This window comes from Choristoneura fumiferana, chromosome 26 (assembly GCF_025370935.1).
Source record: "Choristoneura fumiferana chromosome 26, NRCan_CFum_1, whole genome shotgun sequence".
Classification (NCBI taxonomy): Eukaryota; Metazoa; Arthropoda; class Insecta; order Lepidoptera; family Tortricidae; genus Choristoneura; species Choristoneura fumiferana.
In genome coordinates, this window is record NC_133497.1 from 4,833,030 (window position 1) to 4,858,009 (window position 24,980).

At 38.2% G+C, this 24,980-nt stretch overlaps 3 pseudogenes; all 3 read right to left on the reverse strand.

Annotated features, from left to right (window-relative positions):
- Positions 1-553: 553 nt before the first annotated feature.
- LOC141443043 (uridine 5'-monophosphate synthase-like) lies at positions 554-10,706 on the reverse strand (annotated as a pseudogene).
- A 9-nt stretch (positions 10,707-10,715) lies between these two features.
- LOC141442679 (multifunctional protein CAD pseudogene) lies at positions 10,716-12,122 on the reverse strand (annotated as a pseudogene).
- LOC141442683 (multifunctional protein r-like) lies at positions 11,130-13,289 on the reverse strand (annotated as a pseudogene).
- Positions 13,290-24,980: the final 11,691 nt, after the last annotated feature.

The window sequence follows — 24,980 nt, forward strand, 5'->3', positions numbered from 1 at the left end:
GGAAAAGAAACCTCTTCAATTTCGACAAAAACAGTATTATATTTATGTTTTTCATTCACTCCATTTTCTTTTATTTGTACCACAGCCACGGCTGCTACTAAACGAGATTAAGAACAGCTTCCAAGACCAAGACCATTCCTGCAAGAAGCCATCTTGTCGCTGCTGCTCGACGCGGCGACTTGTCGCTACTTTTTTGAGTCGCGGGAAATTTAAAATCACCTTTAAAATGGGGTCACGTGACCAGATTTATCGCTGCAAACGAGCGACTAGCGACTGCATGTGCGGGCACCCTAGCGAGAAACACACTGACGGCATGGCGGCACGTGGCCGGGACCTCCTTGGTCCTTGGCCTGTGTCAGGAGGCACCTGCTACAACCTCTCGACATCTACATTTTTACCCGACTGAACCGATTTTGATAAATGATAAGTCATGGGTTCGTCTCGATGACGCGAGTGACACTGAGTAAGTACATGAAATTCTTAAAAAATCAAAACAGAAACATCGAGTAGGCTCTCAAAATGAAGGGATTTCAAAAGAGATTACAAAAAAAAATACAAGTCATGTGTTTTTATTTACCGTTTTCACAAAAATATCAAAAAAGTGTGAAAAAAACACTAAATTAAAAAAAAGCAATAACCCGACTGCGTTAAAAAATAATCAAAAGAAGAGAACAAGACGTGGACGTAGTGGTCTAGAACTCTATTAAGTAGCTAACTTAAACTTCAACTGAGTCGGGACGGGACCCATTAAATAGTGTATTGCAGATGCGTTGCCAACCTAGAGGCCTAAGATGGGATACCTCAAGTGCCAGGATTCACCGGCTGCCTTATTCTCCACGCCGAAACGCAACAGTGCAAGCACTGCTGCTTCACGGCAGGATTAGCGAGCAAGATGGTGGTAGCAATCCGGGCGGACCTTGCACAAGGTCCTACCACCTGCAAAATGATTAAAATGCGGCGGCCTCCCTTGCACTTATTTTATCAAATATAAGATAGGACCCATTACAATGTACTGAAATAAGTATTACGAGTGTCCGGTGATACTTAGATGCAGTCCGACTTTACGGGACTTCCCCCTATATATTGGGCTTCAATCACTCCTGCTGGCTCGTGCTGAGGCACCGACTTCAAACTATTAGAAAATTATTTTCAAGGTTTTTGAAGTCGGTTCCATTTTTTGTAAAAAAAAAATGTTTCATAGTTTTTAGTGATTTGTAACCAAAGTGCATCTCACAACGATTCCATTAAGCTCAAATACAGCATAGTTATATCACTTTATACTTAACAGAGTACCGGTACCTGCGGTCTTCTTTATCAGTGTCCAGTTCACCAAATGATACTTTCTGAATGTAAATACTTGACTTGATGTTAAAAATGTCAAAATCGCTATAGGTGTGCTTTAATAATTCGAGGGTTGCCCTAATTTCTCTAAGATCCCATCATCAGATCCTGACTTGGTGTCAATGGGACCACCTCGGAAGCATGTCCTTTAGAACTAAAAAATAATTATGAAGTTCGGCCCGTAATTGGCGGAGTTATCGCGTAACAAACATACATAAAAGAACATACACTGGAATTGAGAACCTCCTCCTTTTTTGAAGTCGGTTAAAAAATAGGGTATCAATGCTATGGGTTTTGCTCGTGAAGCACCGTACTGTCTTATAGGCAATCTCGAAAAAATACTGCGTCAGCCGTACTGTCATGTAACGTATTTTATTTACACCCATATAGTTCACATCAAAGTATAGTGCATCTTAATGTTTACATTAAAGTATCGGTAATACTTTTTTTAACAATGCATATCTGTAGGTACATATTGTAGAAAACTTATGACATACATGTAGATAATAATAATTATTATAAATAAAACTTTAGTTTTTTATTATCTGTTTTATTTAAGCATTGGTAGGTACTTCAAACTAATTATCAGTAACACTAACTTAAAAATACAGGCCATATCTGAACATATTATATAAAACTTATGATATGCATGTAGATAAAGTTATGTATGCGGCTATACATAACTAGGCATTAAAACACTCGTGTGATTTTATTATGAAACTCGCCTTCGGCTCGTTTCATAAAACCACACTCGTACTTTAATGCCTCTCATTATGCACCAGCCACATAAATAACTATTACGCTAATGCACGTTACCGCCGGCGAACGTGCTAAATAAAATAAGCTAATGGATCCTGACTGTTGAAGTTTAAGTTAGCTACTTAGAGTTCTAGACCACTACGTCCACGTCTTGTTTTCTTCTTTTGAGTATTTTTTGAGTCTATTACTTAACTGCTAACTTACTTACTAACTAAACTATTTATTTTGATTATTCCCCTTTTACTCCACCAATATTCCACCCCCATCCAATTTTTTAACAAATATTATGCAATTCCGGTATTGATAATGGAATAACGATATTGAAATCTAATATCGAAAACCAGTACCGGAATTGAAAACCTTCCGACATTACATATTAGGTATATGCCCTAAGTAATTGCAGCGTAACTTGGTACAGTGTAAGAAGTCGAACTAATGAGTGAACCGTGCGTCCATTTTTAAGATTGTTATTCTCGGGCCGTTGACTGTACCAATTGCTTCTTGAATAGTGATAAGTTCTCCGTCCGAGCGATCGTCTTCTGGGTCTCGAATGTGATCGACTGTCCATTGTACACTTTGACAATTGGTCTTCGACAATGTCAGGCGGGAGGCACGCTGTAAATAATATCGAAATTGTATTATTTCATAAACTAAACGTGACGTTATATTATTTGTTGTTTGTAAATTGTCGCTCGATTTTGCATAATTTGCTGGTATTGTAAAGATGGCATATTAATTTAATAGAAGCTGTTCTATTAACCCGTTGCTTACATACAAAAACAGATGTTCCGTTGCGGATGCTAAATAAAACTTTAGTCGCTGCACTTGTTATTTCCCCTAAACTATTTCATTGTTTCACTTTTTACATTACTCCACCAATATTCCACCCCCATCCAATTCCATGCCCTTACATGACATTACATGCCCTAATTGCAAATTAATTATAATAAATTAAATTACTGATTAAATATTTTGCAAAAGTTTCTAGGTTTTCACATCATTAAATGTCTGTGGTCGGGTTAATGGCGTATTTGTTTACCCTTTCTAGAAATTGGATTGACGTAACATAACGTATGGCGTTTTTAACTGTTTTTACCTTTTCGTACTCTCCTCTTGGCTTTTAAATCTCTCCCGCTGTGCTCTAGTCATATACAAAACAAGCGTGTCTGCTAACACATCTTCTAAACGTTCGAACACCTTTTGTGGTATTCCTTTTGATGCTACGAAGTCCGTAATATGTTTCGGCATTCTAAGGACTGGCAGTCTAACGCATTGCAGCGTAACTTGGTACAGTGTGAGAAGTCGAGCTAATGAGTACATGAACCGTGCGACCATTTTTTAAGATCTGCGACCATTGTTATTCTTAGGCCGTTGACTGTACCAGTTTCTTCTCGAATAGTGAACACGTCCAACAATGCTTGAGTGGGATGGTCTCCGCTACACCATCACCAGCAATTATAATTGGTCTTCGACAATGTCAGGAGGCACGCTGTAAATAATAAAGATATTGTATTATTTCATAAACTAAACATTGATTATTTTATATTTAACTCGAATTTTGAAAAGTCATACAACTTACTCGACTGCTCCCGGTCCAGGATGACGAAGTACCACGACATCGGAATAACTGGACAATACTGCGACACTGGCTTCTAATGTCTCTCCTTTTTTAGCTGAAGAACTAGTAGCATCTGTATGAATCACGGAGCCACGGCTGCAGCAAAACTGCAACTTGTACGAGTGCTCACTTCATATAGAATACTGAAGATATAGCCTTTCCCGCAGGCTCCGCAGCACGCAATCTATGAAGCGACACCTAATCTTGTTCTTTATTTCACCTTCAGTCACCAAAAAAACCTTAGCAGCGTCTTATGCACTGGAGTGTCTTCAAGCTCATGCATTATGTTTCAACATGTAGTTTTTTAATATACTCTGAAATACTTCTTAGATGTAAAGTTCTTCATGCTTTTGTTTTTTGTGGTGTGGCAAGGCCCAAAACTCAGAACCTAGTCCTCGAACATCTCTCTCTCTTTTAACAAAAGCAGTAAATGATGATACACAGTTTCCTATAAAATAATTGGCTTATCCTAGAATCGCAAGATCTATATGAGGTTTAGGTGGCTGCAGTCTTACAATAGACACATAGTAATCTACGTAGTGCCTTGAGAGTTCACTTATCATGGGATTTGAATCAGTTGCAACAAAGACATACTTAATATCATCAAGTCTCTTAAGTACTCTTCTTATTTGTTTAATGATTTCTGTTTTTGATGGTAGGCACATGGAGGCTGTCAGTGGTCCTCTTTCATTTTTGTATCCCAAACACTGTGGGGCAGAAAATAACATAGGTCTGTCATTAACATGTTGACCGGCTCTAATCCAGTCCTGACCATTTCTTCTTTTTTATGAATTGTCTGGCACTTGATGCGATATGATCACTCCATTGCATATATTTGTGCAAATGTCTATTTTCACCTTGTACTGGAAAACTGGCTGGGGCGCCTGTAAAAGCTAAGACAGGCCATTTTGTTGGTGGGTATTTCTGCTTCCATTTATCAACCATTACAGTATTGCTTGCATCATAGCTTAAAGGCCCATAGAATTCAGACCCAGTAAAATCAATGTTGAAAGTATCCCAGAAGGGACCAAATGGATTACCAGATTTAGCATTGCAACTATTTTCCTTGTCTCCTCTTCTTTGAGTGTAGCAGAATGCAAACCTTTTCTCTTCAGGCCAGATACTCGGAGCAATTATAGACATAAAATATTCCATTGTCATTACTGTATGATACTCAGCTAAACTTTCAGTTTTGAAGTATCGAATGGAACCTGTACAGACTTGGGTTCTCCATAGCGGTACTCAACCCAAGGAGGTAAAACCAATGTTCTATTCAAAGCTTTGCTAAATGCTAGAACACCTAAAAAATGGTCGGCTTGGTTGCCAAATCTACCCATACAAGGACAATATGTAATATAACCATTTAACTCATGATTATTTGAACTTGCTAATTTTATAATAAATAGAAATATTAGTGAAAGAAATAACATTTTTGTGAAATAAGCTCGTTTTCATAAATTTTGCAGGATTAAATATGTCATTAAGGGTTTCTTTGCTGAATGCTTTTACCGAACAAACGACTTCTTTGCCGTTGAGACACGATATATACTTGTGAAGGATTATAATATGATGAACTATCGTGTCTGCCTCGTAATAGGTTGTCCAAGTAGAGGTGACACGCTTCTCAATGCGGATGCCTCATTAAAATGCACATTTAATTTTCCTTCGGGTTTTTAAGTTCCGTTTGATCAGACTCAAGGTCACTTAGCCGAGTTAAATCTGCTGGATTATGGAATTGCAAAGCAGAATTAGGCCTGCTTAGTTCTTTCTCAACTTTTTCAACAGCTTAAACGGAGTGTGTGTTTCTTAGGAGCAGGCCAGTCACAAACACTGGCCAAAGTCTGGAGGCACAAGTAGGTACTTGGCCTTCGACGTAAGCAATTTCAGCACGTAGAGTAACACGGTGTACCGACCCGCAAACATGCATGCCGGCAAATGGAGTCCATTTTGATTTCGTGAAGTCCATGCTTTCCGGAATAGTCCATTCGAAATCCATATCAACTTCTACATACGCATTAGGTTGTTCAGGCAAATTTAAAATTTTTAATGGGTTCCTGTGAAATTTATCGATTATGTCCTCTATTGTTAGACGACCTTCGTGTACAGCATTTAACATTAAGGTAAAATAGCTTCAAGGCCTGGAAAGCTGGGTAAAGCTTTTTTTCCTTTTTTTTCAGCCACAGAATGTGGAGTATAAAAAGTAGCAAACTTGATGTCCATAACAACATGATATCCATATTTTTCCAAAGTTCTGCTTGGTCTTTGGGGCTGCAAAGAACTGGTCGTCTTCTGCACGCCCTTTACCTATATGATCAATGTCATCTGTGCTCAAAAACAAGTGATGAGGACATACTTCGCAAGTGACCTTGAGGCCTCTCTTTGGCGGCCTTAATAATCAAAATTTCTTCTCTCGCCACATGACATATGGATCGATCGATCAAGCATTGATGCCGTTAAACACAAATTACTTAGCATTTTTTGGGCCAGTTTTGAAGATGGTGTTGCCATACACTCATGTCATTCAATTTTAAAGTTGTAAATGTTTCGTTGAGATACATTTTTAAGGCTGCGGCTTGGGGTGCCATTTCCGCAGCTGTTTCGCAGCATAAATAGGGCACACACTTGTTTCAGCGCAGAAGCGTAGTCATATGTATGACGCCCGATCAATGACCTATTAGTGTTTGGCATAGCACAATAAATGTTCGTGATTCCACCAGCTAGCGCAGCTGCGGTGCAGGACGCAGTCTTCTTTGTATGTTGCTTCGGGTACACGGACATGACCGTGGACATCAATAAAACCAGGATATTTTACTATATTACGTGATGTCATGCAGTCCGTGTGGGTTTTCATAGCCGGTACGCCCCCGCACTTTAGCTCAGCATAGCCTGAAAATTTTATGAATTGTTCATGATTTGGTTAAATTACTGAGTTAAAATAAAGAATGTACTCAAACAGATATCTAATGGCGCTTTTGTGCGGACCAAAGTTAGCTAGTTATCTAACTCCGAGTTAACAGTTGACCAAAAGTTAAGTTTGTAGTGTCAAAATGTATGAAACTGTGAACCCCAAACCAGATTTGAGGATTAATTTTGTTAATCCTACCCGCGCAAGCAGCCATTCGTGATTTGATTACTTCGGACAGGGTAAATATGTCATACCTGAACTAATTATTTTGCGCATTTAACATCAATAGGTAACCAGAGGCAGAGCATAATCAACAGCTAATCGCCGTGTCCGATGTCCATGTATGGTAAAAGAGGAAACGAGGTCTTATTAACGTCTCGCCATAAAATCTGCGAGATGCATAAGTTCTCCGTCAGAGTGATCGTCTTCTGGATCTCCCATGTGATCAAATGTCCATTGTACACTTTCAACCTGTGAACCATTTACACTTATGTACTTGCTGTGTGTTGGTGTTATGTTGTCGTGCCGTGTAATTGTTGTGTCTGGTATAGTCTCAAAAAGTTTTAGTTTTCGCCTTGAACAATTTTCTTGTGCACAAGAAAATTGTTAAGAGTTGTCCACACTTTATAGTGTGAAGAAAGAGAGCCTCGATCTTACATATCTGTACACCGTGTTCAGAATAAAAATCATCCCGGTGCCCATCCATACTAATATTATAAATGCGAAAGTGTGTCTGTTTGTATGTTTGTCCGTCTTTCACGTCGAAATGGCTTTCAGTGATCGATCGAGGTGAATTTTGGCATAGAGATAGTTCATGGGCCAGAGAGTGACATAGGCTACTTTTTATCCCGAAAAAAATGTACATTTCCCGAGGGAACAGCGCGCGATAACCGAATTTTGTAAGGTTTGAATTGAACGCTGGGGAACAATTCCATTTTGTGCTGAAAACATTAAAGTTGGTTAAGTGGACTTCTCAAATGTTGTTAATTATAATAACTTATGTTAGACTATCTGTTGCCTGCGACTTTGTCTGCAAATAATTCGTGTGGCACGCGCCCGTGGGAACTATTATTAACAATTTTCTGTGATAAATTTAACCTACATATTTCTTAGGATCTCAAACCATCTCCATACCAAATTTCGTCACGATCGGTTGAGGACTTTAAGCGTGACAGCCTAACAAACAAACATACATACTCACTTTCGTATCTTTATTTACATGGTATTATGGTATAAAATAAAGTTAAGTACTTCCCACCGTCTGTATATGCGCCTAGATCTTTTAAACTAAGCCATGGATGGAGTACGACAATATTTCACAAAAGGTTTATATACGAGTATATACTATTACTAGCGACACGCCCCGGCTTCGCACGGGTAAAGATTTTGAAAAATGGAGCTGAAAAGTATAAAGTGACTTTGATGAGACCTATTGTTTTGAAAATTGTACCGCGTGAGTCGGGGCGGATCGCTTGTTTAAGTATAACATTAGTACGGATTACTCTGATTTAATGCAGTCTTCGCCAAAGTGGGCGATAACGCCACCTTGTGGGCGCTGGAAGCCTACAGGAGAGCGGTAAGGGGCCCAGAAAATTTTTCACCTTTGTGCCTTCATAAGGTGAGACGAATAATATGTCATTGAGTTTTTAAGGTGAAAAAAAAATGGGGGGCGCTACAAAATAATTGATATTCAAAGTGGGCGTTAGAGGAAATATGTTTGGAAACCTCTGGTCCATAAAGTACTTATGTGTTTAATGGCAACAAATAGCACCCAACCGATGGAATATGATCATATTATTCTCATCACAGCAAAAACTTAATTTAAATCTAAATTATTTTACTGATCAGATATGATTTATATGTACTAGAAAGTATCATAGCATCTAAACTTATTTCTAATTAAGAAAATTACTTTCAGTTTTTCATCTATATGTACCTACATATATCTCCCAGAGATTTTATTCCATTTTGCCAGAAATTCTCTTTTGGTAACACTTCCAAAGAGCATTTTTGTAGACAACAGCTTGTGTCTCTGTACTCTTGGCTGCAACAATACCTCTCCCCACAACAGCAATGTCAGCGCCTTTGTCCAGAACTACTTTCTCTGGTGTATTGTAAATCTGGCCGTGGCCGTCTCCTGATGTCTTCAGCTGGACCCCAGGTGTCAGTTGGATCAGCCCTGGATCGTTAAATATGTCTTTGTTTTGGCAAACAAAGCCAGTGATCAGATCTGGGAATTTTGCTGCCCTTTCTACTGTCGCCTTGATGTAGTCTGGTGTGATAAGATTGCCCTGAAAACAAAGTTATATTTTATTAGAGTGATAGTGAGAGATACAGACCTATGTTTGCTAAACTGTCTCATGGAATGAACCAGATACTTTTGAATGTTATGACATGAATAATCACCAAGCAAGATAATCCCAAGAGTTAATTTATGAGACTTATCACAAGACAGAAATCAAATTGTTTATGATAAAAACATAGAATAGAAATACTGGCAGAATACAAGCTTTCAGTCTTGTTTAACCTGAATGGGATAAGATAACAAAAATATGTGCTAGTATTTATAATTACCTCCCTGCTCACTTCTGCTAAGAGAAACACTCCCCTGCTAACCCCATTTGTAGAACCATTCAATGCTTTTAGAATGCCTTCTCGGGCAAAGAATGGACAGTGACACAGTCTGTCCCTTCCCCAATTTTGTACAATCCATTCAAATACTGCAAAGACAGTGTTGCCAATGTTTGACAGCTGTTTGATTTGAAGTCCTCTATGATGTCGACATGAGTCTTGACCAGGCAAACATGCTCCCCAACTTTTTCCAGCAAGTCGAGAATTTTCGCAGTGGAAGTCAAGTCAACAGAAATGCAGAGATTGCTTTTTTCAGTGCTATTATTTCAAATAGCTGCCTTGCAACTTGATTGGTAGCAAGCTCTGCTCTTTTCTCGTAGGATACGGAGGCTCTATCTACTGCTTCCTCTGAAAAATATACAAGAACTTCTTATACTATTCTTACTGCTTAAAATGGTACTCTCAAAATTGCATAAGTAAATAAAGTAATCAAGACTTACTGCTTGATGGCGCTTTTGTAGTTCTTCAATACCCTTTCACTGTATTAGCCATCTCCTGTTATTTTATTATGATTCAACAAAATTTCAATCTAGTTAGTCATAGTAAACAATGATTTCATTTTCACCCCATTTGCCGCAAGGTTTTGTCTGCCACCCTGCTCCCCATCCAGTATAATGATAGCGGAGTCAACTTTAAGGCCCTCTTTTACCAAGTCTTTGACAGACTCTAGTACACTTGACCCTGAAGTCACAACATCTTCAATGATGACGCATGTTTCACCAGCTGTATAGTGCCCTGCTATCATCTTGTTTGTACCATAGCCTTTGGCTTCTTTGGGCCTCAATATTACCTAACTTAAATGTTCCAACTGACATTAAGATGGCTTTTTAGGTATTCTGAAGCCCATGCTAATCAGTGATTTTAAATAAGTTTTATAACGATTTCCGCCGAAACAAGCCACCTCTCTAGTTGATGCCATTTCAGCACCTGAAGTAACATCTCCACCAGCCACAAATTGTGGCACGTTCGCACCCACTTTTCCACGTCCTCCCATGACATTAACAGGCTCCACGGGTAAACCTAAAATAACTTTGGTTGCAATAGCAACAAAATCATGGTTCAGTGTTTTCGAAACAAATGGGAATGATCGAGATACTCTAACATTACATTCAATTACTTTAAGTTCGTTATCTTTTGCTATCAATTGCATATTAAATGGGCGCTAACATCAAGTGTCTCGGCAATAATTCCAGTAATTCTTTTGAGTTCATCTAATGTTTCTGTGGTTATATTTTGTGGTGGTGTTACTAACGTGGGATCGCCAGAATGAACACCTGCATTTTCTACGTGTACAGCCAAACATACAATAATACCATCTGCTGCAACAACATTGACATCAATTTCTTTAGCGGCCATTACAAATTTTGAAATCACTACTGGATGGTCTTTACTCACTTTGCTAGCTGACTTAAGGTAATCTTCTAAATCTTGTCTAGAATATGCCACGTTCATAGCTGCTCCACTCAGTACATATGAGGGCTGATCAAACACGGATAACCAACTTCATCGCAAAAACTTATTGCAGATTCGAGGTGGGTAAGTTCTTTCCACCGTGGTTGTTACCGGTGTTGTTGGTGGTTGTTTTTCGTGGTTATTTTTTCTGTGGAGCATGCGAGAAAATTTAAATCTATTTTCAGCATTGTCTATCATATCTGGTGATGTCTCTAAGATCACCGCTTGCTGCCGATGACGCCGACAACACATCACCGTCATGACAGGATGTTCTATGTTATAAATGTCCATTACCACTTCAAAAGATATTTCCTCGAAATATAGTCGATGGCTCATATCGTTATCAGTACTAACAGTTTCCGGATTATAATTGACCATTATCGTATTTCTAACTTGATTGAGCGATTCCCTAAGACAACCTACCGCGCACCAATCAAATTCAACGGAGCTTCCTATTCTGTATACGCCAGATTCCAAGATAAATCTAGATAAATCTTCCAGGAAATTCTAAATCGTGCTTGGTTACATTGTACGTTAAATACAATTAATTGGTCGAAGCCGGCCGTTCTGTGGCAACCGTATCAATCTTTTTAACAACTGGAGTTATTTTTAATTCTTTTCTCAATTTTCTCTGCTAATTCATTTCTTTTTATAGCTTTTGCTATTTGTTTATCTGAAAGTCCAATCTGTTTTGCGTTTTTTAGTATGTCTATTGTTATTGAACTGTGACTGACATTTTCAAGGATATTGTAATATCTGATAATATTTTTAAACTTCTCTAAGAACCATCTGTCAATTTTCGTAAATTCATAAAGATTTTCAACTACGTAATTCTTTTTGAGGGCAGCAGCCAGGACAAACATTCGTTTATCAGTTGGTTCACTAAATTTATTTTCATTTACTTCTTTGATATTAGGATCAAAACCATTAACGTTCTCGTCTACCATTCGCAATGCTTTCTTAAAGGCTTCTTCAAAATGTCTCCCTGTAGACATGGCTTCTCCAACACTCTTTATGGAGCTTCCAATTTTACTACAAACTTGTAAATGTAGCCAAATCCCATCGTTGTATTTTTCTTGGTTCAAAGCCGTAGTCACATCGGTTACTGAATTATTTATTTCAGAAAGTGAAATACTAAGGGCTAGTTTAGCCGCAACATATACTAAGGGGTACCCGGTAGCTTTGCTAGCCAAAGCTGAACTTCTTGATAACCCTGCATTGACTTCTATTATGTAGAATTGTACTGAACTAGGATTGGGGGCGTATTGTATATTACACTCGCCAATATTCCGAAATGCCTTATAACTTTCAAAGCACTATTTCTTAACATGTAGTAATCTTGATTCTAGGTGTTTGACTCGGTGCCACAACAATCGATTCCCCAGTGTGGATTTTAAGAGGATCAACGTTTTCCATGTCACAAACAGTTATACAATTATCATAGGCATCTCTCACGACTTCGTATTCGACTTCTTTCGATCCTTTTAGTGATTTATCAATAATCAGTTGGTCAGTATGTAAAGCTTGATGAGTTAAGTTAATTAGTCTTTTTCATTATTTGTAAAATCGGAACCTAACCCCCTTAGAGAAAAAGCAGCTCGAGCCATGACTGGGTTATCGATTTGAAAAGAAGCGTTAACAGCTTCATCACCAGAAAATACTGCAGCAATTGAAGCTAATTTCTCGCCAATAGCATATTTTTTTTCTGCAAATATTTATCTATCTTCTGTATCAATTATAGATTGTATTGGTGTTCCTGAATCTTAAACATTGTATTTTTCATAAACAAGCAGTTTGCCCTCCAAACGTATGTAAGTAAAACTTCCGTCGGCCGTTCAGCTTTGATCACTTATTCTACGTATTCAGCAGGAGTGATTGGGAGAAAGCAGACTTTATCTGCTAAACCTTTTGAGGTTTTGAACGGTAGTAATATTCGGATTTATTAACACAGTTTCAATTTTTTTTCTTGGATTGCTCTTACTCCTTGAGATCCGGAGTAATCGAATTCTCCGGCCTGGCCGACAGATAAGCCCCCTGAACCAAGAATAAGAACTTTTTTTGGTCTTTCAGTTAATCTGGGAGTAAACGTAAGCTTTTCTGTAATCTTCATGTCAATAATATATGTTTCATTTGTTTTGCATGCTTTTACAGCTTCAAGAAAAATATCTAATAGACATTCTAAGTTGGTTGGGCTTGCTATGTGTTCAGGATGAAATTGCACACTGAAGAATGGTTTCGACTCATGTATACCTTCGTTTGTTTTGTCTTTTTTAATGTGAAATAGCTGGCAAACGAGCATGCGCGTTATCTGATGATAAGTGATCACCGCTGCCCATGGTCACCTATAGCATTATTAGGACTGTGGGTGCTTTGCCGGCCTAAAAGGGGGGCTAAAGGGGAAAGGGATGAGGGGGCAGGGGGAGAGGAGTTGGGCTCCGGATCTCCCACTCACCGTACGAAACACAGTAGCAAAACTACTATTTCACGCCGGTATTCTGTGGGAGTGTGGTACTAACCCGGTCGAGCCGGCCCATTCGTACTGCAGCCAGCAAGTGGTTACAGTAAGGCTCTACCACATAAAAAAATCATCAAAAATTTTCATTTGTAAAAAGGATTTTCCAGTCTTTGGGTAACGTGCTACTGCCATCGACGGCAAATCCGTGGTTCTGTGATGTCATGAAACATCTTCCTGTACCACTATATCTGCAGGGTAAGTTATGTCCTCGGTTTCCGTAACTGTAAAATATGAGAATGTTTACGTTAAGTAATTTTATAACATAATAGGCAAGTCAAATACATAGAAAATTAAAATTCTAAATCTCATTCAAAGTAACTATTACTTACCTCATTTTGAAAGTGTTACTTCCTACCTACAGCAGTTGATAGTAACTGATGTCCAAGGCAAAGGCCCAAAACAGGTTTTGTATTGGTTAAATTTATTACGCCGCTAACATTGTCCACAACTTGTTAACATATTTCTGGATCACCAGGACCATTGCTTATAAACAATCCATCATAATTTTGGGCATCTAGTTTATGATCCCATGGTACTACCGTTACTTTTGCATTTCTTTTTATCAAGCGTCGTAATTGATTGTTTTTGAGTCCACAATCTACAGCCATGATCGATACATCGCCATTTCGCTGCCTGCACTTTTGCTTCCTGAAAACGAGTTATTTTTCATTAACTGGTGCAAGTGCCAATTTGCATACCTAAGGAGTAGTGAATGCAGTACATTTCCAGCAAAACCTAAAAGCCGGCCAAGTGTGAGTCGGACTAGCGCACTGAGAGATCCGTACATATTTTTAGGTAGGTAGGTATGTAGATTATGACTAAATTCCAAGTTCCTCAATCGAAGTAAAACGCAGGTGTAAAACTCGAGCATTAAACCCCTTTTCCCGTCGACGCGTCTATATATGAACATCTCGGGTAAAATAACTCGTTTTATGCTCTTGTTTTACAATCTTCTATGCGACGATATGTAACAAATATATTAACTGTGAGACTTGAAGACTGTAGCTCTAACCGCTTGGCTGTAAAACCTGTATGACGACGACACCTGAATGCCAGTATAAATATGGCTTTGTTTGGACCCTTTGTGTACAAAGCCCTAATAATTATACACACCTTAACAGACACTTCGGCAACTAAGTTTCTAGTGTTTGGATCTGATACAGGTGGCAGGGGACCAGATGGGAGGGCTCCTTGAACAATTCGGCCCAGGGTAACTCCATTTTGTAAGCGACAGGTCAGGGCCCTGGTGTTCACGTCACAGAGGCCCTGCACTCCATAAGCAAATAGCCACGATCCACTTTTCTCACAAACAATCAACCCTGTGGCTCATATACGACTTGATTCAAACCATTGTTAGTCTGAAATCATTATGATGGTCAATCACGCTTCAATTCATCCAGACTGAGGGTGCATTGCCGGCCTAAGAGGGGTGGCTAAAGGGGGGAGGGAGGAGTAGGTAGTAGGGAGGTAGGAGGAAGGGCCTCCGGATCTCCCACTCACCGTGCGAAACACAGTAGCAAAACTACTATTTCACGCCGGTATTCTGTGGGAGTGTGGTACTAACCCGGTCGAGCCGGCCCATTCGTACTGCAGCCAGCAAGTGATTACAGTAAGGCTCTACCACATAAAAAAATCATTAATTTAATTTCAATTTTCATTTGTAAAAAGGATTTTCCAGTCGTTGGGTAACGTGCTGTCATCGACGCCAAATCTGTGGTTCTGTATAATGTCATGAAACATCTTCCTGTACCATGTGTGTGCAGGGTAACTTATGTTTCGATTTCCGTAACTGTAAAATACAAGTGATTTTGTAACATAATAAGGCACATATTTACGATTAAAACAAAATTAAAATTATAAATCTCACACAAATTGTTACCTCATTTTGAAAGTGTTACATTCTACAGCAGTTGAAAGTAACTGATGTCCAAGGCAAAGGCCCAAAACAGGTTTTGTATTGGTTAATTTATCACGCCGCTAACATATTTCTGGATCACCAGGACCATTGCTTATAAACAATCCATCATAATTTTGGGCATCTAGTTCATGATCCCATGGCACTACCGTTACTTTTGTATTTCATTTTATCAAGCATCGTACGTAATTGATGGTTTTTGAGTCCACAATCTACAGCAATGATCGATACACGATGATAAACATCACCGTTTTGCTGCTTGCACTTTTGCTTCCTGAAAACGAGTTATTTTTCATTAACTGGTGCAAGTATCAAATTTGCATACCTAAGGAGTAGTTAATGCAGTACATTTCCAGCAAAACTGACATACCTAAAAGCCGGCCAAGTGTGAGTCGGACTAACGCACCGAGGGTTCCGTGCAAATTATTAGGTAGGTATGTCAATAATATTTTTTTACCAAATATTTTAGATTATGATTAGATTAGATTAGATTATCATCTCAGCCTATATATGTCCCACTGCTGGGCACAGGCCTCCTCTCAGAACAAGAGGGCTTAGGCCATAGTTGGGAACTTCACACGCACCATTGAATTGCTTCGCAGGTTTGTGCAGGTTTCACCGCAAAGCACGTGGTAAACTTCAAATGTAATTCCGCACATGAATTTCGAAAAACTCAGAGGTGCGAGCCGGGGTTTGAACCCACGACCCTCTGCTTGAGAGGCGATAGGTCAAACCACTAGGCCACCACGGCTATATTAGTTAATAGATTAGATTATGACTAAACTAAATTCCAAGTTGCAGTAACGTTTTGTAAAGAAACTGCTTTCGAAGCAATATTTAAAAAATAAATGCCAGCTTGTATTACAAGTATATATTTACTTAATGAGCTTTAAACAAGGATTCTTCGCTTGATGGAATGTTTTTTAGTACGAGTACCTAGTGGTGCCCCCTTAAAACATTTAAAAATATTTTTCACTGCTCATTCTCGTAAAGTTCGTATTTATGCTGGATCTAGGCGACATGAAATTACTTTTTATGTTCTCGGCCATTTTCATTTTATCGTGCACCTGTCTAATTACCGTACCACTTTTTTTGTCATGCAAAAGCGACACGACACTGCAACTGAGTGTGCATCTAGAAAAAGGACGGCTGCCATTTACATTTATCTGTGTACACAAGTCTACTTACCGTGTCACTAGTGCGGTAAAGAAGCGATACGGTAATTAGACTGGTGCACGATAAAATGAGAATGGCCGTTCTACATAAAATAAAATCTTCGGATATGTATTAAAGACCAACGTAATCAGGTGTCAACAGCCACAAACAAAAAAGTTAAGTATTACATATTTTTTAATTTATATAAAACTAAAAACCAATCAAATAAATAAAAAGACAATAAAACTAAAAAAACGTTGTCGAAACCGACGTCAAAAACCTTGAAAATAATTTTCTACTAGTTTGAAGTCGGTGCCTCAGCACGAGCCAGCAAGAGTGGAACTATAGTCGTTTACCTCACCCACCTAGGCTACGGACGAGTAAGTACTCGTACTATATAATGGGCTTCAATCATTCTTTGCAGGTGGTAGGCCCTTGCGCAAGGTCCACCCGGATTGCTACCACCATCTTGCTCGCTCTGCCGTGAAGCAGCAGTGCTTGCACTGTTGTGTTTCGGCGTGGAGAGTAAGACAGCCGGTGAAATTACTGCCACTTGAGATATGCCATCTTAGGCCTCTAGGTTGGCAACGCATCTGCAATATCCCTGGTGTTACAGATGTTTATGGGCAGTGGTGATCTCTTACCATCAGGAGACCCACTTGCTCGTTTGCCATCCCGTCGAATAAAAAAAAAATCAGCTGGCTCGTGCTGAGGCACCGACTTCAAACTGTATGTCTGTCTGTCTGTCTGTCCGGTTGCGGCTTTGCTCAGACCATGCCAACAAAATGGTACAAAAAAATTAAAAAAAAATTAAAGTACCTCCCATAGACGAAAAGGGGGGGGTTGACTTTTTTCTCATCCAACCCTATGGTGTGGGGTATTGTTGGATAGGTCTTTTAAAAGCATTGGGGTGTTGCTAAGACGATTTTACGATTCAGTAATATGTTTGTTTGTTTGTTTATACTAATTATTGTACAAAAGGATAAACAAAAAGGTTACAGAAAAAACATTATTTTCGATACAGAAAAAAGTAAAGTGTTAAGTACAAAGGCGGACTTATCCCTATAGGGATCTCTGCCAGTCAACCTTGTATTATAACAACCAACCCTTAACCTTGTTTATAACTTTGTTGTATATGTTTGCGAAATATTCAACTTTAAAGTGCAAATTTCATTAAAACCGAGCGGCCGCCTCTTGTGTAATAAGTATACACACCTTAACCGATATTTATTTATATGAAATTGTAGCGGTATTTTTAAAGTATTTAAATTGAAATTTATAAAATAAATGTCAAAAAAACTAAGAAATAAAAAACATTAAAAGCAGGCTTTCTTTGCCCAAAGACTTGAGCCTTGCAGTGCAACGAGGCAACGCCGCTAGCGTCTTAGGCACAATGCCCCGCGCTGCGCTGCCTTTGTGTTTTTTATTTTTATGTAAAAATTCATTGTTTAAATAAATAAACAATTGAAAGGTTATAATAATAATAAAAATTCTAAACTAAAAAATACAAGAAATAAAAAAAAAAATTAAAATGAGGCGTTCCTTTTTGCTCAGCTTTAAGCCCCATTTAGACCATGCAAGAATTTGCATGCAAGTTGCGTTGTATTGCAGACTATTGAGAGTGAATTTAGTTGATCAAACAAATACCGCGATGTAGTGAGACTTGCATGCAAGTTCTTGCATGGTCTAAAATGGGGCTTTATTTTTTTGTCCGAGGAAGCTGGAACCTTTGTTAGAAATTTTAAGAATATTCCAGTAAAGAGTTGGTGCAGAAGCGAGTTTGATTTATTAGAAAGTTGACTGTGAATAGAAATAGACCATAAAGATTTCAAGGATTTTGTATGGAATTTCACAGGGATTTGCTCAATTTATTTATGTTGATATTTCAGTTACATTCTCTTACCAACTTCCCCATCTTGCAGCTGCACTGCGAAGCTCCTGCCCATCCATCTCTGAGCACCAACAAAGATCGCAAGTTAGTCTTGGTACGGCATATCTGTAAACGTCATTTTTGCTAAAAACAAAGCAGACTGATTTTAATGGTCCCATTATAGGTAGTTTAAAGGATGCACAATGACGCTGCTAGAATTTACACTTACAGTAGATACTGTAAAAGCACACTTGGTTTTTTTACAATAAACACAATTGTGTTGATATTTCAGTTACATTCTCTTACCAACTTCCCCATCTGCGGGCAGCTGCACTCCGAAGCTCCTGCCCTGGAAGACGGATCCATCTCTGAGCACCAGGCTGCACACAAGACCCACTTCGCAAGTTAGCTCTTGGTACGGCATATCTGTAAACGTCATTTTTGCTAGTAAAACAAAGCAGACTGATTTTAATGGTCCCATTATAGGTAGTTTAAAGGATGCACATCCGCTACGCTGCTAGAATTTACACTTACTTAATTAAGTTTAAGTAGATACAAGTAACTAAACAGCACTTGATATTTTTTACAATATTTCAAATCTTATAAAAAAATCTGCTTTTAATTAATTTATTGCGTAAAGATGTAAGTAGTCTTTTTTTAAATGAATCATAAGTTTTTAAATCGTTTCCAGTTTTAAGTTATTTTCGTGGTATTTTATAGAACATTAATTTACTAAAGAGAAATGTATATTTTTCTGCTTAGGCATACTACGCATGCTTTGCAGTTTGCAAACTGGTACAATCAACGTCATAAATAAGTGATCACTTTCGTACCTTGTCATTTTAACGTCATGTCATGTTTGAAAAGCCATACGAAATTGTTTACCGACTGAAAGCGACAAGGAACAAAAGTGATCACTTATTTATGAAGTGACTGTAAACATTTTTATATTTCTATTATTTTTATACAAGTTACAAAACAAACAAGATCATCTAGAAAAGCTAAAAGGGGTCAAAAGTCTAAATGGTTCGGGTAAAATTCCACACGGTGCTGCTCGCCATTTCTGAGGCGATAGTGTAAATTTTCGGTTACAAAATACGTCTCGATCGCGTTCGCGTACAATCTCAATTTGTATGGAAACACGAACATCGCAAACGTTCCGCCAGAGGCGCTGTTCGTGTTTCCATACAAATTGAGATTTTAACGCGAACGCGATCGAGACGTATTTTGTAACCTAAAACTTACACTAAGGGCACTGTTAGCTTGAACTTGGCTTGACACGCGGCGTGTCTAGATTTATCTAAGTACCTAGAGTCTGGCTAATGAAAGATGAACCTGCAAAATCGCGGCAAATTCAAAAAATTTGCAGATCGTATCACCAGGTTTCACCATAGAATAAGTAATAGTACAAGTACAGAAGCTTCTCTGCTGTACAAAGGTGACCATCGCATTTTATTGGAAATTAAATAATTATTTAAAATGATATGTTGAACATAAAAAGTTTAGTATGAATATTTTTGGGAAACTAGTTCTGAAAGAGATATTAGTATCGAAATATTTTGCCATGCCTACTAACCTACAAATTCGGTCACCGCATCTAAACACTCTTTTTTCTGTTTGAACAAGGCTTCCCTCTTTGCTTGTTTTTCTTTGATTTTGCTTATCATGGTTAAAATAATCTACTTTTAATTGTTTCCTTCATGTTTCAGCAGTAAATTTGCAAAAAAAAAACTATTTTAACACACGAAGGTACTAAACTCAACCAGTCACAGAATAGATAATAGTATAAGCTCATGTGTCTGTTTTCTTATACTCTTTGGTCTGTTTGCCCATGACATTTGAATAATGTTGCCACTCAAATAATAGCTGGGTTCAGCTTGCATTAGCCAAAATATACATCCCAAAGTTCATCAAAATCGTTAGTGCAGCTTCCGAGAAATCAATTACGTAACAATACTAGTAAGTAATACTGATTTAAAGTTAGGATAGTCATAAAAGTTAACAACATCATAAGAGAGGGAATTTCGCGGCTCATTGTTGCTAAGGATCTTATTCCACGCGGTGTCTACAACCACTCCACAATGTGCGAAAACTTAAGCAGAAAGTACCTACAGCGATGAGTTAAAATAATACAGGCACTAGTTTGTGGACGATTACATTGAAGGAAGTAACTTACTTAATTTGTAGGTTTGTTTTGTCCACCACGTGTTCAATTGCGTAGCCGGTAGGAAACGGACCGGCGCTGTCGAGTGTTCCACAACGACTGTCAGTCAGTCAACGACAGGCCGGGCGGGCCGGGCTGAGATGTTCCTGCTGTCGCGTCGCGTGAGATCACAGTTTACCAAACAGTTCGATCTTCTCACTCGCTCCTTCCGATCAACAGCGTGTTTTCTCACTCTTACACATGCGCGATAGGTCTGAATGGTACCAATGTTAACTCGGAAGTTAGGTGCGCATGTAAGGTTAAGTGCGAAGTTAAACTTCCATTTTCCATTACTCGTAGCATGGTCTTTATAACTCCATTTATTTTAACATTTCAAACTTAACGGTAAAATTTGCACACGTTTTAAAATGAAACTATTAAAATTGTATTAACTTCTATAATAAAAACATAATAAATACTACATAAATGTACATGTAGGTATTTTAGTTCATTTGTGTTCGAAATACCGAGAAACGTGTGTTACAATGAGGGCTATCGCGTATGAATTCGCCACTAGAGGCGCTAGTGTAGCGTGAGGTCTCCGAAATGTCAAATCTCATAGTTTTTGGGTGAGCTACGCGGTTTATTTATAATTAGAATATTTGTGAATATTTGCAATATCTGAAATTAATTATGGCAAATATGCGTTCCGGGGCAATGAATGTCTGTGTTTAGAGACAGTTTTGTCTTTCGGAAACCTATGCAACACTGTGGCATGCTCGATATTTTTATGGTACTGTTTTAAAGGTGTATTAAATATGATTTTAATCTAAATTTGTTTTCACACCCGTAAAAACAGACTTTGAAAGCCGTACTTAAAAACCTCACGCAACAGTGCGCCATCTAGTGAGACAAAAAACGATAGCCCTCATTTTACCATCAATTCAAGGCTCATTTTGCAGGTGGTAGGACCTTGTGAAAGGTCCGCCCTGATTGCTACCACCATCTTGCTCGCTATCCTGCCGTGAAGCATCAGTGCTTTCACTGTTGTGTTTCGGCGTGGAGAGTAAGACAGCCGGTGAAATTACTGGCACTTGAGGTATCCCATCTTAGGCCTCTAGGTTGGCAACGCATCTGCAATACCCCTGGTGTTGCAGATGTTTATGGGCGGTGGTGATCTCTTACCATCAGGAGACCCACTTGCTCGTTTGGCATCCAGTCGAATAAAAACAAAACCTTAGTAAATTAAACGGAATTAGTCTATACATTGTGAGCAATGTCGTAATGTTCATTCTGCGTGTTCGTTCACTAAATAAATTGCTCCGGTTAGTGCAATCCTGAAGATGTGGTAGTTCTGTATTTTAGTTGTTTTAGCATACTAGTAGGCAAATTAAATGTCCCAGTGAATGACACTATAACGGAAAATTGTTAGTTATTTTGAAAGTACGACTCAATTATCAAACATAAAGACTAAGCGAATATGCAAACACAAACCGATTCTTCATATCGTCGCTTCGGAGGTAAAGATACTAAAGCGACACTTTGGGCCAAATTGAGTTATATATACCACCGGAATCAGCGAATTTTTCTGCATCGATCTATCTGGGTTTCGGGACGATCAGAGGACTTTTTTGGTCCCTGAAAAATCAGGAAATTGGGACACTATTAGTACTAATTCGACGCAATAAATTGAGTATTTTCTCTTTAGTGCTTTTACCTGTTTTAGTTTCTACACGTTTATATTTTTAAGTCATTTGTAATTTTTCACCTTTAAATACATTTGGCGTTTTAGTACTCTGTGCATATCAAGAAATATGATTCTTCGTCGCTTTAGTAAATTGTTCCAGTCTATTCTGAAGTTTTGGATGCGTTTAGTATTTTGGTTAAACTGATAACATTTGCAACTCAGCCCAACGCCCAACGGCCCGTAAATTCGCGTCAAATACCTGCGTTGAACGAAACTCTTCGCGATGCATGTTTAACGGTATAGAACATAAAACTTTACGCATATTACTATGATATTCGCCCGAAATTGTATCAAAATCGTTATCAGAACATAATCGCAACTCACCATCGTTTGCAGCAGCTACGCGCGCAGGGTCGGCTAACTCAGCTCCCAACTCTCTACCTTGAGTTTTCGACATTTTCAGCACTTACTATCACTCTAAACACGCGCAAAATATCACACGGAATTACTTTACTTCAATTTATTTTCATATTCTACACTACACACTGGCTACAGCAACGAACTAAAATGGCGCGGACATGAAACTAATTATGGGTAGACGGAAATATACTAACAACCGCCACGGAAAAATATAAATGTTGCCAGTTCGAAAAGTATGTAACCGCCTCCAAACCGCACCGTAACGGTTATACCGGAGAATAAAAACGGAGTTTAAATAAATAGAACAAAAAACAGGAGGGTTTGAAAATACAACCGATTTTGATGAAAAATTCGATACGCTACCGAACCTTGAGGACAAATGAAATGCCTCTGTGTACTAGTGAAATTTAAACCGGCTGTGTTATCCCCTTTACAGAAACACAACAGCGCGAACGCTGTTATTTCACAGCCTTCACGGATAGGATGGTGGTCCCAACCTGGGTGGACTTGCACAAGGTCCTACCAGCGGTAGGCAATGATAGGTAGGAATACGCAAATGCGAAATCAACGATAAAAACGGAGAGGCAACAAAAAAAATAAAAAAAAAATGAGGGTTGCAAATTTAAATTAGAACCTACCTTCTAACGACAACGAAAGATTAACAGAAGGATAACCACAACCACTCTCAACAAAAAAACGACAGCGACGAAAGATATGAGGGTTGTTAACCCTTAAATTGGCAAGAGTAAAAAAAATACAAAAACAAGTGATACAGTATCATACCTTATTTAATACCGTCTTAGGGTCTACAGAAAAATAAAAAAAAAAATCTAGCATTATTGGTTTTTCAGAAAATCTATGTACATCACCATGCACGTTGCCAATTCTATAAGAACAAAGTAACATTATTGTGTGTACACGCTGGTTACCGCTGCCAATCAGGCAGTAAACTTTTATATATAAAAAACCTAAATTATTTTAAAAAAACATCATTTATACTTGGTTTGGTATATTTGGTATAGGTATTTTAACTAAATGTAAACAAAACACCGTCAATTGGTGTCTTAAATATTGAAATTTCCCCATTAAACTATCTAAACATACTATCTGTATTGAAATACACTAGTCTAGTTAGTATTACAATGATAGACAAGTAAAATGTTTAAATCCTTGAACAAATCTAGCAACTGAAGTTTGTTTACATTTAGTTAAATACTCGTACCTATCCAAATCAAATATAGTGTGGAACTGTCGAAAGCAATTTCGTGTTTTCGTTTTTCTAGCAGCGAAACAAAGGGGCATATTATGAGTTGCTCTGAAGATGAGCTCTGATTGAGTTCGAAACGCGCTCAAGTGTAGATGGCGTGGCTATGGATTGCATAGAGTTTAATGTGGGCAAAGCATCATATTAACTGTGGATGGCCAGGGCAGATCTTTTTCTCTAATGGGTGAAAGAAGCATCGTGCATGCTTTCAGAATTCAATCGGTTTTGGATATACATATACATTTATCAACCTCATGCTCATCCAATAAGCAGTATAGCAAATTTAAACGTTCCAAAGAAGAGTTTAGAGAAGGTGCATCAGAGCTATCATCAGAATCGAATTGTGGCGGTGCGTGCGGTTTAATTTCCTCGTCCGGATTAGAGCCACAATCATAACATGCATTTTCTACGGGAATTAAAGCTAAAATCTTATGCGGTCAACTTTATGTTAAGCACTGCAGACAAAAAAAGAAAAACATACTGTTTAAAAAGATTTAAAATAAACAAGGGGACGTAAAATCGTTAATTTGAAATCAAAAAAATGTACAGGGAACTTGGTAATGTACACCGTGGTTACCGAAGTTAATTCACCTTGTAGTTGGCAACGTACATGGTGGTTACCGTAGTTGAATGTAAGTACTTCTTCACAAACTTGGCGACGGTAACCGTGGTGTACGTTCTAATTTAACAGTGATTATCGTTGTTATCATGCTGAATATACACAAAATAACCAACTGTTCGTATACTTTAGCATTTTCTCATAAAACACAAAACATAATAAGCATAACTTGCATAGAAAAAAGTTGAAATTTTTTAATAAAACTTTCCCTAGGTACTAGAATGCAACGCCGCGTTGAACTTATTTTTGACACTGACGTTAATTTGAAATTATTGCCAAGTCACATATTTTTTCAACCATTCATCATAAAATTATTTAGTAGTTTTTAGTCATAAAAGTTTCAAAAAATACATATATTGATGATAGTATTTTTTATTAACTAACGTACATGGTGATGCACAGTGCCAATTTAAGGGTTAATCTATCGTGTACCCGACCAAACGACAGCGAGAATTTTTAATTTAAAGTAACTAAAATACTATAACGGGAAGGTATGTAAACAACAACTAACAACCACTCTCAACGACAAAAGAAATAAAATGAGGGTTGGTAATCTATTGTGTACTCGACCCAACGACAACGACAATTTCTTATTTAAAGTAATTAAACTAAAAATAACGGGAAGGTATGTGAAATATGGACTAACAACGGCCTCCAACGAAAAAATCAAATAAATGAGGTTGTCA